Source organism: Vipera berus, assembly GCF_964194415.1.
Source record: "Vipera berus genome assembly, chromosome: 1".
Taxonomy (NCBI): Eukaryota; Metazoa; Chordata; class Lepidosauria; order Squamata; family Viperidae; genus Vipera; species Vipera berus.
This window is the reverse complement of record NC_138202.1, coordinates 146,053,151-146,069,599: the sequence shown is the minus strand read 5'-3', so window position 1 is coordinate 146,069,599 and position 16,449 is coordinate 146,053,151. Positions and strand designations below refer to the sequence as shown.

The 16,449-nt window shown below is 41.9% G+C and overlaps 1 protein-coding gene across 1 annotated transcript in view; it reads right to left on the bottom strand.

Annotated features, from left to right (window-relative positions):
- LYPD6B (LY6/PLAUR domain containing 6B) overlaps positions 1 to 16,449 on the bottom strand; it is a 103,761-nt gene that overhangs the window by 63,478 nt on the left and 23,834 nt on the right. The window lies entirely within an intron of this gene.

Genomic DNA, 16,449 nt, shown 5'->3' with positions numbered 1-16,449 from the left:
GTATTTAAGTAACAAAGAGGTTAAATATAAACATTTTTCTAACATTTATCTAATTAGCAATAGCATCAGTATAGAACTTCTTTTCTAGTTAATCCTCTTGGCTGCATTATATGTCCTGTTTTCAACATTCTCATTTAGACCTCTTCCCCACAAAATCATTTTTATCTGTTAAGATTTTCTCAAAATTATATTCAAAGTTGAATATCTAAGCTGTTTCCCTCACAATAATCCTCCCAACAATTACATTTCTCATATCATAAAAAAATACAATACTACTCAGAATAAGAAAGAAGAAACACATCTCTCAAACTAAAATTCATTTATATCCCCCATTTTTTTCATTTGATTCCATTTGATATTTATTAAGTAATCCATGTTATATTTTAACCATATTCAAACAAATAATCTTTAAAAATTGTATCTGATAAGACAGTTACATTTCTCATATCATAATATATCTACATATATATATATATCTTTTAACTCTATTCCATTCAATAACTGATTGAGCAGACCATATTGTATTTTAGCCATATTCAAACAAATGCTTAATCTTTAAAAATTGCCTCTAATCCCTTGGATCTGATTTTAGTCTTTTTCTTTCACCAAGCAGCTTTTCTCATCCATCTATTCCACTTACCGGTAGTTAAAAAGTCTTGACATTTTCTTGTGGATGTTGTTAAGAATGGGAGAGACAAATCAGGTAAGATTTGGTTTCCTTTATTATTATTTTTTGTCTCTCAATTCGTAGATTTTTTAGTATCTCTGTAATTTATTTTATCAGACTTTTCTTCTTATCTTCGGCTTTGTTTTGTGATTCTGGGATATGGACTATTTCTTCCAGTTCTGGTGCTTCAGTCACGTCTTGTGTGTTTTCCTCCATCTGCATAAAATTACAATCCCTTCTATTGGTAGATTCTCTCATTTTCTGAAAATTCTTATGTTGTGAGGTTAACATAAAGATATGTTCATTTATGTCATCAAAGTTGTTTTTAATTTCATTGTGGTTTAGATCCATTGTTGTTTGAAAAAGAAAAGGATAGACTAGAAGAAAGGGGTAAGGGCACAGGAAGCTATGTGTCTCTGGATAAACATTATCAAAGAGTGTTGTTTTTTTCTAGCTGGAAAAAAAATCCCTGTATAAGGAGGTTCATAGATAGCCTAAACTCTTGGTTCTATTGTTCCCAGGCTATAGAGACTCCTTGTCCTAAAGGTCAAATATCTAGAGCTATCAGTTCTCCATTTTATTAAAAGGCTTTTCCCATTTGGGTCTCTGTTACAACAGGCAGGTTTCCATGGGCCGAGTTTACAAATCAAATTATTGTATTTTATTAATCTAGACTTTTACACAGTGTTTGGGCCTCCATAACTAACCATGCTGTTGCTCTCATCTCACTTCCTGTTTCTTCCAGCTGCTACAGATTATACTTCTACATTGTATAAATCACTTCTGGGACCATTTCTTCAAGGAACACACAATAAAGTCAACAGTATGAGTAGAAGAGTAATGGAGTAATTTACTACCATTTGTAATACAGAAAAAATGTACAAAGCAGTGTTCTGCAGTGTTCCATTGATATCTTGAAAACAGAGGTTAGGTAATGATATACTTTAATGTATGTGGCATGGAATATATAGAATATGCATACTTTCCCTCCTTTCCTTAGAGGTATAACTATGAGGATTATCACAATGAATTTGTTCTCTTCAGTACAGTATTTTCCATTAGATCTTCTGTCATATAATTCCTAATTGCCCAGTGTCACAGTAAAGGTAAAGGTAGAGGTTCCCCCGCACATGCGTGCTAGTCGTTTCCAACTCTAGGGGCCAGTGCTCATCTCCATTTCAAAGCTGAAGAGCCAGCGCTTGTCCGAGGACGTCTCTGTGGTCATGTGGCCAGCATGACTAGACGCCAAAGGCGCATGGAACACTGCTACCTTCCCACCATAGTGGTCCCTATTTTTCTACTTGCATTTTTACGTGCTTTCGAACTGCTAGGTTGGCAGAAGCTAGGACGAGTAACAGGCGCTCACTCTGTTACGCGGCATTCGGGATTCGACCCGCCAAACTGCCGACCTTCTGATCGACAAGCTCAGCATCCTAACCCACTGAGCCACTGTGTCACAGTACAACTGTAGTAATTTGCACAATGAAAGGGATGAGAGAAAAACATGCTACATGAAGCATATACTTTGGGAACTATTAGGGAGGGGCTGTCTTCATCCTCTTTCTCTCACACAAACTATCTGAATGAGATGTCTCTTACTCCTCTGAAAGGCACCCCTCTCTCCTGGGGATCCAGACCATCACATCATAGCAGAGTCTAGACATCAGAATCTCCTTTGGTCTCCACAGCCAACTTTTTTCTTCTTACATGAAAATTTATATATAGGCTAAGCAAGTATAGCTCTGGTTATTATTTGGATGGGATACCTCCTTGAAACCAATAGGGTTGAAAGCTAGATGAGAGGTTGAGAGACAACACGTCCTTAAGAGAAAAACAGAAGAACAGAGTTGGAAGGGATCTTGGAGGTCTTTTCGTCCAACCCCCTACTTAAGCAGGTGACCTTATACCAGGGGTAGGCAACCTTAGCTCTTTTATGACTTGTAGACTTCAACTCCCAGAATTCCTGAGTTCTAGGAGTTGAAGTCCACGAGTCATAAAAGAGCCAAGGTTGCCTACCCCTGCCTTATACCATTTCAGATAAGTGGCTGTCCAGTCTCTTCTTAAAGCCTCCAGTAATGGAGCACCCACAAATTCTGAAGGCAAGCCATTCCACTGGTTAATTGTTCTTACTGTTAGGAGTTTCTCCTTAGTTCTAGGTTGCTTCTCTCCTTGATTAGTTTCCACCCATTGTTTCTTGTCTTGCCTTCTGGTGCTTTGGAAAATAGTTTGACCCCCTCTTCTTTGTGGCAGCCCCGCAAATATTGGAACGCTGCTATCATGTCACCCCTAGACTGGATACACCCAATATACCCAATTCCTGCCCAATTCCAAATACCCAATTCATAGCCAATTCCACACCCAATTCTTGAAGAAGGCAATGGCAAAGCTTCTACCATAATGCAGCAAAGAAGCCTGGAAGAATGCAGTCACCAGGAATCAAACAATCTACTGATGTTTTTATTTAAGTTATGTTTATTTCACAATAAAGAGCACTGAACATTTGGGCTGGGATGCACTGAAAATTATCTGACTTCCCATTCTGCCTGCCCACAGATCAATAAGGCAGCAATAATCTCAAATTTCAAAAAAATGTATGTCTTAACAGCAAATAACAATCTTAAAAATTACTATGATTAAAAAAGAACCCTGTATGAATTGCCATTTCATAATTTAAAAAATAAAGAAATTATTAAATGAAAAAGAGGTGGCTGTGTGATTTCATTCCATTCCACCAGGCAAAAATAACTGTTACTTTAAGAGTTTTGATGGTAATGACAAAGAAAGAGAGATAGATTATGATTAAATCTTCCAGCTGCTGAGACATCCTTTTAGCGATTACAGAATCATAGTCCTGGTATGAAGGAAAAAAGTAGAATTTAATAGTATGGCATTTGAACTATACTATTTATTTATTTATTTATTTATTTATTTATTTATTTATTTATTTATTTATTTATTTATTATTTAAATTTATATACCGCCCTATTCCCATAGGACTCAGGGCGGTTTACAGGGAAAATTAAAATACATAGCATACAAAGTTAAAACTATAATTAAATTACCGTATATACTTGAGTATAAGCCGACTCGAGTATAAGCCGAGACCCCCAATTTCACCCCCAAAAACTGGAAAAAGTTGGTGACTTGAGTATAAGCCGATCCGCCGTTCTGCAAGCCTCCGCCGCCGGCTGCTTCGTTCCGCAGCGGAAAGAAGCAGGCAGGCTGCTTCGTTCCGCAGTGGAAAGAAGCAGCCTGCTTCGTTCAGGCTGCTTCGTTCCACAGCGGAAAGAAGCAGGCAGGCAGGGGGCGGAGGAACGGAGACCCGGCGACGTTTGGGGAGGTTTGGGCGCCTCTCCAAATATCCCCAAACGTCGCCGGGTCTCCGTTCCTCTGTGCCCTGCCTGCCTGCTTCTTTCCACAGCGGAAAGAAGCAGGCAGGCAGGGGGCGGAGGAACGGAGACCCGGCGACGTTTGGGGAGGTTTGGGCGCCTCTCCAAATATCCCCAAACGTCGCCGGGTCTCCGTTCCTCTGTGCCCTGCCTGCCTGCTTCTTTCCACAGCGGAAAGAAGCAGGCAGGCAGGGGGCGGAGGAACGGAGACCCGGCGACGTTTGGGGAGGTTTGGGCGCCTCTCCAAATATCCCCAAACGTCGCCGGGTCTCCGTTCCTCTGTGCCCTGCCTGCCTGCTTCTTTCCACAGCGGAAAGAAGCAGGCAGGCAGGGGGCGGAGGAACGGAGACCCGGCGACGTTTGGGGAGGTTTGGGCGCCTCTCCAAATATCCCCAAACGTCGCCGGGTCTCCGTTCCTCTGTGCCCTGCCTGCCTGCTTCTTTCCACAGCGGAAAGAAGCAGGCAGGCAGGGGGCGGAGGAACGGAGACCCGGCGACGTTTGGGGAGGTTTGGGCGCCTCTCCAAATATCCCCAAACGTCGCCGGGTCTCCGTTCCTCTGTGCCCTGCCTGCCTGCTTCTTTCCACAGCGGAAAGAAGCAGGCAGGCAGGGGGCGGAGGAACGGAGACCCGGCGACGTTTGGGGAGGTTTGGGGCGCCTCTCCAAATATCCCCAAACGTCGCCGGGTCTCCGTTCCTCTGTGCCCTGCCTGCCTGCTTCTTTCCACAGCGGAAAGAAGCAGGCAGGCAGGGGGCGGAGGAACGGAGACCCGGCGACGTTTGAGGAGGTTTGGAGAGGCGCCCAAACCTCCCCAAACGTCGCCGGGTCTCCGTTCCTCCGCCCCCTGCCTGCCTGCTTCTTTCCGCTGTGGAAAGAAGCAGGCAGGCAGGGCACAGAGGAACGGAGACCCGGCGACGTTTGGGGATATTTGGAGAGGCGCCCAAACCTCCCCAAACGTCGCCGGGTCTCCGTTCCTCCGCCCCCTGCCTGCCTGCTTCTTTCCGCTGTGGAAAGAAGCAGGCAGGCAGGGCGCAGAGGAACGGAGACCCGGCTTCGTTTGGGGAGGTTTGGGGAGGTGCGCGCGCACCTCCCCAAACCTCCCCAAACTTCGGCAGGTCTCCGGACGGCGGTGGCTTGGGAGAGGTGAGCGCGATCCCGGAAGCTCCAAAGCCTCGGCCGCGCACAAGTCCTCGGTAAGTTTTTTTGTTGACTGGAGTATAAGCCGAAGTGGAATTTTTCAGCCCAAAAAGTGGGCTGAAAAATTCGGCTTATACTCAAGTATATACGGTACTATCCATTTTTACTATAGACTTTTCATAATTTCTGAAACAATTTCTTCTCGAAAATATATTTATATGAAAAACAGACATGTATTACACCGAGGATGTATCAAATGATTTTTCAAAACAATATACTCTAAATTTAGTCTGGTAGTTTAAAAAAGCAACATTTTGTTATTGGATTTATAGGACATTTCTTTATTTCTGAACCAACTGCTTCACTTTATTGCCTATATTGTTGCTGTTTGCCATATCTGTTTTTATCCTGTCTCCTGAAATCTTGCCTTAAGAGATTTGGACAAAAATGTGGTTTAAGAATATTTAAACTCCTCTAAGGGAAATTCATGATTTCCCAAAGAATACCAAAGCTGTCTTCAGGCTCAAAGCATATGAAATAAGATTAATTACCATGAAATTCAGATAGCCATCTTGCAGGATAGCCAAGGAATTTCCTCGAGTAACCTTTGCTAGTGGAAAGAACAAGTTATAAATCTCATAAATATATATTTAAATAAACAGAGAGATAAATGGATGACAGCCACATGTGGAAAAAGCTAGGTACAGTATCTTCCTGAAACCAAGCGCTGTATTGCCTTCATTTTAGACAAACTGAACTCTAGTTTGTGGATGGCTCAAAATGAATATTAAAGAATATAAAATATAAAAATATAAACTCACAAAATTACAAATAGATAAATAAAGAACTGGAACACCATGGCATCTGATACTGCACAATGTCATCATTAAAAACCAGATTGCAGTCCATGAAAACATAGGCCATAATAAATACATTAAGTTTCTAAACTATCTCAAGATTTATTACAACTTGGCTCCAACAAAATAACACAGCTATCTTTAGGGAAACCTTAAAAATCAGAAATGATTTGGTTGAAAATGAAATTATTACAATGCTGTCAGAAGTATCAGGATGTCATAGGTCTTAAACCTTTAAAATTATACAAAAGATCCACTCAAAAGCACTTAGAGAAAGATCAGAGTGTTAGTTATTAAGGAATTACAGGGTTTTGTGTTGTTTTTTGCTGCGAGATATATGTACTCCTCTTTGAAACTTGACTATAATGGAAACTGCAATACAGTGTAAACCGCAACTTAGTACCTGATTTGTGGCAAAATACAAAACCCCCAAACTTACAGTTCAACTACTAGGGAAAGAAAATAATCTTAGTATTATAAACAAGCACAGAAGGATGCTTAAAATAATCACTGTAAGTTTCATTTATAGTTCCTGAAAGCTATGCAGAAAGAGAACACAACAGGGCTTGAATATATTCTTTAAAAAAAACTAGCAGATTTGCAAAGCACAATCAAGAAATGGTGAAGATCAAGAAATGAAGTGAAATTATGTTCTAGTGTAGTAAATCAGTACACACACACACACACACACACAGAGAGAGAGAGGGAGAGGGAGAGGGAGAGGGAGAGGGAGAGGGAGAGAGAGAGAGAGAGAGAGAGAGAGAGAGAGAGAGAGAGAGAGAGAGAGAGAGAGAGAGAGAGAGAGAGAGAGAGAGAGAGAGAGAGAGAGAACCCTTAGAGAATGAAATGTTTTGGAGAATATTAAAAGAGGCAGGATAGAATATTTCCCCTAACGGAGAAATGGAGAAAAATCTTAACAAGGCAGAAAGCAGTCCCAGCTTCAAGCAAAAGATGAAGAGGCCAGTCTGGATGTATCCATTCAGAAACATTAGGCCACTCTTCTCATAAGCAAAGAGCAAACAGAGGCTCCAAATGAGCAACACAATTAGGCAAACCAAAGGTTGACAAGATTAGCTCAGACAAATACCTAGGATTTGCCTATAGAGCCAACCATGATCCCTACGTGACCCCGTAGGAATCTGGCAATAGCCATTAGAATATTAAAGAACATGTCTTTGCACAGGAACAGGCATCTCAAATAAATCCCACCTACTCTCAACTCCATTTTGTCAGCTGTCCCAGAACTACATGCTGTTGTTGATTCTGCTCATCATCAAACCTTCTTTCCTAAGCAACCTGCCTCCATTTTATTTCCAGCATCTTAGCCTCCATTTTATTCCCAGTGTCTTACTCCCGGTTTGGAACTGGACCTGATTTTCCTTCCTATAATAATAATGAATACCAACATATATTCTATTGTTTGCGTGGTTGCAGGCAATACAATTTATTACGAATCATGCCCTATCCACATTAACTGGAATAATGTTTTAAATAGATGAATGAATCATATTTAGCTAGGGACACACTAAAAATTGAAAGACATCTTGGGACATCCTATTGGTGTAGGATAGAATTTATTTCTCAAGATGTCTTTTAATTTTTATCCACTAGATAGAATACATAAGTTCTCTGCTGAGTCTGTCATTTCCCAAGATCTGGAAAAATATGGTACAGATGCAAGTGAAATAATGCTAAAAAAAATGGTGGAAGGATTATGTAGAATCACAGAAAACGTGCCTAGCACTTTGTCACTTTATCAGAGACTGGTTTTTCCAATCCAGTATTGTCAGCATTTGTTGAAAGTAGATCTTCAAAGATGCCCTACCACTCAGCTGCAACCTTTCCTTTTACCAAACTCGTAAGAGTTCTGACTGCTTTCGCTGCCTCTTTGACTTTGCAGATAGACCCCGGCTTACAGTCACAACTGGCAGTGGAATTTCCATCACAAAGAGATGTAGTTGTAGTCCTTGTTTAACAACAGCAAATATATTGGTTGTCATAGTAACTCCAGATGCATGGGTCCTTAAGTGGAAGGGGAAAGGAGTCCCAGGTGAGGGGAGTGAGGCCACCACAGAGGGGCTGGGGAAGGCCCTGAATGACTGATCACAGCCTGTGTACAAATTGGCAGGAACGGAGGTACTGCAGTACAGTGGGAGCACAGCAAGGCCAGCACACTGCACATTGCAGTTGTGGGGCTGCAAGAAGCCCCTAAAGTACAGTGAAGCTGCAGCAAGGTCACAGCTACCTCAACACAGCCTAGCACAGGGGTAGGTAACCTCGGCTCTTTTATGACTCATGGACTTCAACTCCCAGAATTCCTGAGCCATCTGGCTCAGGAATTCTGGGAGTTGAAGTCCATGAGTCATAAAAGAGCCGAGGTTGCCTACCCCTGGCCTAGCAGCACACTGCAAAGAGGTCTTTTTGTGCATCACAGCTCTGGGATAACAAAAAGCCACAGGGTGATGCAGTGCAAAGCCTAGCTCCAGCCCAGCAAGGTGGTGCAAAGGAACTTCTTAGTGCCCTGAAAAGCCACAGTTGGCCCAGACTAGTCCCAGCCACAACTGTCGAGAGCCCTGCAGACCATCAGCCCTTTAACTGACCTTCTTATTGCTCCCACAGTTGATAAGGCATGCTTGGCCTGATCCTTCATGAAGCAGCTGCTGGCTTCATGAAGCCATTTCCCTCGTGTTCTCACGAGGAAACTGTGGTATATGACCCGGGAAAATAAACTTTGTGTGGTCAGTAGCAACTCATGAAGAGCCAATCCAGATGTGCTTGGTCAACCGCAGGAGAAAGAAAACATGGAGGTCAGCTAGGACGGCAGAGGCCATGGAATGCAGGAGGCCAAAAGGACATTGATGGAAATGGAAATAAGCAGGTGTGTGGGTCGTCCTAGGTTTGGGCAGGTAGCCAAGAACCCAAATTTTGATCACATCACCATGCGGCACTGCAGTCACTATAACTTTGGGGACTGGCCCTCAGTCCCTTTCTTCAATGTTGCCATAACTTTGAACTATCATTGAACAAATGGTCATAAGATGAGGACTACCTTTACTTCAGTTTTAGGGTGGTTGTTTTTTTCTAAGTCGCTGTTTGCATTTGGTTGGAAGGTCTGCCACCTTCAACAGGAGCTTTGCAATTTGGAGTTTGTAATGGCATTCACAATAGGCTTTGCTTCGAATTACTGAGCAGAAAGTAAAAGCTTCTTTTATTTCAGAAGAATTAATAATCAAACACAAAATTAGCAGTTGCATGAGCCAACAGGGCACTGCAAGCATCTATTGTATAGCTAGATCAAATTTCTGTCCAAACATAACCTAATTTTGCCAAGCAGTAGGTATCAATTCCACATACCAACTCTTTCATTTTGTCAAACTGATGAAGCAGAAAACCTCGCTTTTTTGACATTTCCCCCTGATTATCTGGCACCACAGTAATTATCAGACACCCAACCTGACACCCTCATAAAGAAAACTGAAGGTACCCTCACCTTCACCTCCAGTGTCAGAATTTCTACCTTGTGTCATTCTAAATTCCCAATGTTTCAATGCACTGAAAAATACATTATATTTCACTTTCATCCTTGGAAATGGAAACGGCCATTTAGACTTAATCATTTCAATCTTCTTCTATGAAAGATATTTCTTTAAACTTAAAAGATTGAGGTGCTCCTGGAAAAAAACTCTCTCAACACAGATTCTGATAAAATCATATAGGTTCATATTAATAAAAGTACATCAGAAAACACATATTAAACCAGCAAAAATTAAAGCAACATATAATGGCATTCATAAAACAAATGCGGTTTGAAATGAGAACAGTCTCCACATTTTTAGGAAGCCAATAATATAAAAGGGAAACTGAATGTCTTTGGGTCAATCACTATCTCTCACCCTAGGGATATACAGGCAGTCCCCAAATTATGACCTTGGCAATTGTTTGAAGTTACAATGGACTTTCCCAAGGTACTTATAACTTATACTTATAACCAGGTTCCAAAATTCTAATGATCCCATTTCAGGTACTTAACCAGCCCACATTTACAATTGTTTGTAGATCCCATGGTCACAGGATCACAATTTACAGTGATTTGCTGAAAACCAGTGTTTACTCTCAGTTTTCAGCAAAATTGCCCCATAGCAAACAATGAGGTCACTTAACCACTGCAGATTCAGAGCGAACATGGTGATTCACATAACAACCACCACAAAAAAAGGCTGTAATGACCCCCTTTACAATCATCATGACTTACAACTGTAATAGGCAGGCTTCACTATGTCATACTGTCGGGGGGGTAAATCAAAACCTCCCTATCAGAGGGCAATGAACCGTGGTTCATTTGATGCATGGTGAACATCAGGTAAAAATAAAGAAACCCCGAAGCATGTATTCTACTGTAAAAACTTTAATCAGAAGAAACAAAGAAAGACTCCTAACTGACTACATGCTCTCTCACCAGACAGCACAGAGAGAAGAAGAAAGTAAAGTGAGAAAGGTTTGTTTTGACATGCGCACTTAATAGTAAAAACAGATTGAAACCAAAACATGGCTGGACATGTGACAATCACCCTGGTTACAATGATAAGATTACAATGCAGCTGGCAGAAAGAACAGGGTGAGACCTGCGTAGCTGACAAACAGAAAAAACGCAGTGACACATACATTGAGGACTATCTGTAAGTCTGCCAGAAGCATAAATCAAAGAAGAAGAGGAAAACACTGGCACCAAAAAAAGTTCTCTATTTTAGAAGCAAACAGAGAAAGATTTTAAGAGTGCTACCAAGCATGCAAGTTTGCACGCTATAATAAATTAATGGTATAGCAGTTTTAGTCAAAGGGAACAGCATGGGAACAAGGGAAGATTTACTATTTTATGCTGTAGTCCGGTTTAAATCAGAACAGAAATTCAGAATATTCAACAGTATTATCACTGTTAAAAACCACTCCCCACATTGCCAAAATAATTATTACCCTAATACAGGGGTCTTCAAACTTGGTCCTTTTATGACTTGTGGACTTCAACTCCCAGAATTCCTCAGCCAGCGTGCCTGGCTGAGGAATTCTGGGGCTTGAAGTCCACAAGTCATAAAAGGGCCAAGTTTGAAGACCCCAGCCCTAATACATAGAGCATAGCTAAATTTGCTTTAATCTAGTGGGCAGAGATGGGGGGGGGAGGGGAAGGTTCCTCTATGCCAACTCAGAACTTACCTGCAAGGCTTTTGGGTGCTGTTCCCCCTTCGTGATCTACCCTTCCTCACTCATGAAAATTATTTCAAAATAGTAATAGAATTCTCTATTACTAGATGAGTATGCATCTAATCCAAAATCTTAGGGAGATTTCTTAGGTACAGAAAAGAGATGGAAAACCCTCGAATAATCAGGATAAAAGAAGTGTGCATTTATTCTCTCCTATATAAATGCAGGACACCAACCTGTAAATTAAAATCACCCCGCGCCTAGAAATACTGTGCAAGAGTCTCAGCATGGATAATTCTATATTCTAGGCACATGTAATCAGTACAATAAGGTTCTGAAATATTGCAATGATGTTTACACTCCTACTGAATTTTCCTCACAACTGCCAGAACCAGGCAGGAAAAGAAATCAACCCCAACCCTTCGCAACAGGCAGGTTGGGTGACATGCTGGCAAAGAATGCTGGGGTTATAGCCCAGTGCATTTGCAGATGACCTGTTCAGGAATCTGGTGTAAGAAAATTAAATTAAATTAAGGAAAAGAAGGGTAGACTATCTAAAAAGCATCTACTATTCCAATAATAAAATCAGAATTGAGCATAAAAAATTAACAGAAATGCTCTATGGGTTGGTAAGACAATATTTGCCACACAAAAACCTTGTTCTCAAACTGAGAATGTGAGAAACCTTAGCCCAGGAGTCTTCAAACCTGGCCCTTTTATGACTTGTGGACTTCAACTCCCAGAATTCCTCAGCCAGGCACACTGATCACAGCCTGTGTACAAATTGGCAGGAATGGAGGTACTGCAGTACAGTGGGAGCACAGCAAGGCCAGCACACTGCACATTGCAGTTGTGGGGCTGCAAGAAGCCCCTAAAGTACAGTGAAGCTGCAGCAAGGTCACAGCTACCTCAACACAGCCTAGCACAGGGGTAGGCAACCTCGGCTCTTTTATGACTCATGGACTTCAACTCCCAGCCAGGCACACTGGCTGAGGAATTCTGGGAGTTGAAGTCCACAAGTCTTAAAAGGGCCAGGTTTGAAGACCCCTGCCTTAGCCTGTGCTAGAACACTAAACATGCAATTCACTCAGCTCCTAGTGCTGTAGAGGGCATTATTTCTCAACCTTGGCATCTTGAAGACATATGGACTTCAACTCCCAGAGCTCCCCAGTCAGCCATGTTGGCTGGGGAATTCTGGGAGCTGAAGTCCACAGATCTTCAAGCTGTCAAGGTTGAAAAACACTGCTGCAGAATATGAGTGAGGGTTGTGAAGATTCTTTGCTGTCCAAGGACTGGACACACCACAGTGTAAAAGATCTGAACACAATGCTTTATTATGGCACATGCCTTCCTCAACGATAAGGCTACTGCTCTGGGTTAACTCCTCCTTTCTAGGCTTTGCAAGTTGATGTTGTCACCTAAATACGTCTTTTTAATACACAGTCCAAGCAAGGGTCTCCAAATCTAGTGACAACACAAACTTTGCCTCCTTCAAAAACTTCTTGCACTAGTTGGGATGAGATGCTGCCTCAGTGTGGTTGCTCCTTTTCTGGTTGCTGCTGAGCTCCAGACTCTGCTCTGCCCGTAGACAGTGTTGCTTTTGAACAGTCAAGCCAAGTTTCGGGCAGGAATCCCACTAGGATAGGCGGCTTACTGTAGGTTGGGATCCTGAGTGTTCTGGTGGTTGTCTTGCATGCCTGTAATAGTTGTCAGTCTCCAGACATTCTCTCCTTCTTGCTTGCCTGCTTGCTTTTTCCTGTCTCCTTTTTTCCCTATACACCCACACTCAATCCATCTTGGCCTTTGCTTTTGTAAGCTAAGCGCTTGAGTGGGGTGAGGCTTCTTCTGGACATCACAACATGCTTAAAAATGGTGTGGATGCTTGTGAGTAAATTTGTGAGTGAGTGAATGCATGAGCCCATCTCTTAGGTTTCCCTTTGGGGAAAAAGCATGAGCTGTGCTGAGCCTCGGGGACGTGCAGTGGAAAGCCTTTCCACCTGGCTGCAGGTTTCTTTTCCCAAATGCGGACACAGCCATCCCTACTTTACTTCCTCACAGGGGTGAGTTGCCATTCCATCTACAATCGGAAGACTGGTAAGTAAATGCTTTCTCAGTAAAACAATCCAATGGTCTATGTACATCAATGAAATAGAGAGAGTTGACATCCAAATCTTCTCCAGAAAACTGGGATTCATCAAAAAACAAACCAACCGTATACTGATATCTTGGAGGAAAGAAGTGTGTGTGTGTGTGTGTGTGTGTGAAAGAGAGAGGGGGGAAGGGAGGGAGGGAGGGAGGGAGAGAAAGAAAGAGAGAGAGAGAGAGAGAGAGAGATTGACTATTAATTTAATTCAAGAGAAGAAATAAGTGCTGGCGTAAGCTAGTAAGGTAGTAATCTGCCTTCCTTGGTTATAACAGATGATTTCTGAGATTTCTTTAGAGCAGTGTTTCTCAACCTTGGCAACTTAAAAGATATGTGGACTTCAACTCCCAGGATGCTGCCTGGGGAATTCTGGGAGTTGAAGTCCACACATCTTCACGTCGCCAAGTTTGAAAAGCACAGCTTTAGGGCAGGGGTCTTCAAACTTGGCAACTTTAAGACTTGTGGACTTCAATTCCCAGAATTCCTCAGCCAGTCCTGGCTGGCTGAGGAATTCTGGGAGTTGAAGTCCACAAGTCTTAAAGTTGCCAAGTTTGAAGACCCCTGCTTTAGGGCATTCAAAGGATGAGAGCAAGTCTTAAAGTTGCCAAGTTTGAAGACCCCTCCCTACTTTAGGGCATTCAAAGGATGAGGTCAAATGGTTGCAATGGTTAGAGATAACACTGAGAATGTTGATGCTTAAAGATGAGAAAGCTATTGTTGCTAACTTTGCTGAAACTCATGTTTGTTGAAACCCACATCTGGAATATTATTGAAACTCATATTTGCATAAAGATTTGAAGTTCATATAGAAGATCCCAGCCAGGTTGAATGCCTTAGCTTCTCCAGCTGTAAAAAAATCCCTGGCTGAAACAATAGACTACTATCAATCACTGTCAGCATAGAAATACAGAGGCAGACGAACTCCTAAAGTTCATGTCAAAAAATATGTCTGGAATCCAGGTGACAACAATGAACTTCATAAGACAAAACAAAAGCAGCAGCTCTATCTATTTTTAAATAATCCTTTCATTCTTCCCAGTGAAGCTTCATGGCTCATGCTTTATTGATTTCTCCTGGGGAAATTTTTACAACATTTTTCTTCCTGAGGAGAGACCTTTCTACCTGTCACTAACAGTAGAATTCAAATGTCCTTCAGAAAGATTAAACTCAGCACATTCAGTTGGCAGATGAATTTAGATAACACCATTTTCCTAAAAGGTAGTTTTTTTTACCGAGGTGTCAGATTCCTCTGGTCGTCACTCATTCTTTCACAATAAGCATTCAATTCTTAGCTCTCTACTTGATCTTCATTTGAAGGAAAGTCTTCCTAAAGCATCATTAGCATATGTGTATTTATTGTTCTTTTATTAGTAAGTGTTGTGTGCACTTAACAGGGCGTGGGGGACAAATGTATCTTGAATAAAAGTACAGATCTTGGAGTAACTCCCACTGTGAATATATTCCTAATATAAAGGTTGAGTGATGAAATATAAAACACATACAATGGTCACATATATGTAGACTGTCAAACTTTTTAATATAATTTTATGTACGGTATGTTTTTTCAAACAAAAATTCACTGCGCCCCTAAATATAATTATGACTATGCACTAAACAAAGATATGGTAATGATGTCTATAACTATACAAGAATATTATGGGACAATAGTTAAAGAAGAAAAAAACTACAGCCACGTACAGGCATAAAAGGCATCAGCTGATTGTCTTTCTATGTTGAATTTTTGCCATTAGAATAATGGCATAAAAGCTTCTGTTGTACTGTGCAGACTACATTAAGGCAGCAAAATGGAGCAATTTGTCCTGTGGCTGCCATTTTGCTCCACTCCCAAGTGGATGGGTCAACATTGCAATTGTTTCTGGGTTGCCCTGCCTGACCCGGGTACATGTGGCCTGTCCTTCTTCAGCAACATGAGGTCCAGAGATCTTCAAAAGATAAGTGTGGGATAGGTGATGGGCATGTGGGGAACAGATGCAAACACTGTGGGGTATTGGTGGGGCAGGATGCAAGGAGAGGGCTGGGAGGCCCTGAGACATTCCTGCAGTCAGTTGTAACAGTGAATGACAGCTGGGGCGCTTCTGGGGCCAAAACTATGAAACAGGATTATAAGTAGCTTTTGGAGGGGGGGGGCTGGTGAAACATTGTACAGCTGTTTGTAGATCGATCCTATCTTGAGGACTACTTGTACAATTATACAGCAATATCCTGATAAATAAGGTTTTAATTAACAACTGCATAAAATATTTTTAGCATGGGAAGGACACTTAAGTTTTGGAGTCTACGTATTGTTTCAGGAACAGAAGCTTCAGAGTAATTTATGAAGGGAAGAAGACTTCCCAATTCCAAATCTCTTGACAGCATGTTCATTATATGGTAATTTACTATGCAGGGCAATTATGAATGTCTTGAGAATGATATCCAACTTATGCTCAGAAATCTTCACCCTTGCTTTATGCAAACTTTAAAAAGAACAATGCACAGAATCTCAGAAATGTTTTTGGCGTTGCTAAGGCCTAATTGACTCCTTCTATTTGTGTTTTGTTTGTTTTGTGTTTTTGTAAGGGATGCGGTGGCTCAGTGGGTTAGGACGCTGAGCTTGTTGATCAGAAGGTCGGCAGCTTGGCGGGTCTAATCCCAAGTGCCGCGTAACAGAGTGAGCGCCTGTTACTCGTCCTAGCTTCTGCCAACCTAGCAGTTCGAAAGCATGTAAAAATGCAAGTAGAAAAATAGGGACCACTACGGTGGGAAGGTAACAGTGTTCTGTGCGCCTTTGGCGTCTAGTCATGCTGGCCACATGACCACGGAGACGTCCTCGGACAAGCGCTGGCTCTTCGGCTTTGAAACAGAGATGAGCACCGGCCCCTAGAGTCAGAAACGACTAGCACGCATGTGCGGGGGAACCTTTACCTTTACCTTATTTGTGTTTTATTTTTACTCCCGGCACCCAACTTCTCTACCTATGATAGAGGTAGAGAATTACCTATTCCTTGTGCAAACCAAAATTAAGTTTATATGAGGTTGGTATGTGTGCAATTAGGGACGT